The sequence below is a fragment of the Diachasma alloeum genome, unplaced genomic scaffold (assembly GCF_001412515.2).
Source record: "Diachasma alloeum isolate Michigan unplaced genomic scaffold, Dall2.0 Dall_scaffold_01512, whole genome shotgun sequence".
Lineage (NCBI taxonomy): Eukaryota > Metazoa > Arthropoda > Insecta > Hymenoptera > Braconidae > Diachasma > Diachasma alloeum.
In genome coordinates this window covers 39,600-40,273 of record NW_021681609.1, presented here as the reverse complement: position 1 = coordinate 40,273, position 674 = coordinate 39,600, and positions in this window count along the sequence as shown.

The following is a 674-nucleotide window of genomic DNA, read 5'->3' as shown; positions in this document are numbered from 1 at the left end:
AAAATAATGCACAATCAGATTTCTATAAGAGAAATAGTTTCAAATCGAATGAGGATTTAAAAAAAATTCTTGATGAAATAAAAAATTAGTAGAAGGAGGACCAACGTCCTTGGCGCGGATCAGAAGATGGAGAATTAGATTGATACTAGACAATTAGTTGGAAAATTCCGCGCCAAGAACGTTGGTCCTCCTTCTACTAATTTTTTATTTCATCAAGAATTTTTTTTAAATCCTCATTCGATTTGAAACTATTTCTCTTATAGAAATCTGATTGTGCATTATTTTTGTTGATTCGACATTGCTGACTTGGCTTTCTTTATCATTCCATTGTATTTTTCAAAAATTTCTACTTTCCAGTAAGAACCAAACAAAACTTTTTCTTGGCGCAGTTTTTTTACAAAAACATGTGTTTTTGTTTTTTTAGGGAGATTTCATTACTTTTTTCAAAATAAACAAGGAATCGTTTTTATATCCTGTAAATTTTTTTATTTTCAATTCAATTTGGCTCATTTATGTTTCACACGATAAATCATGTTTCCAATTAACAATCGAAGTAAAACAAATGGTTCTATTTCACAGTCGTTACTTGCACCGACTTTTCATAATTTATTCAAGATTTTCCGACTGAATTTGCTTATTCGAGAATTCATCTCTCTCTCTCTCTCTCTCTCTCT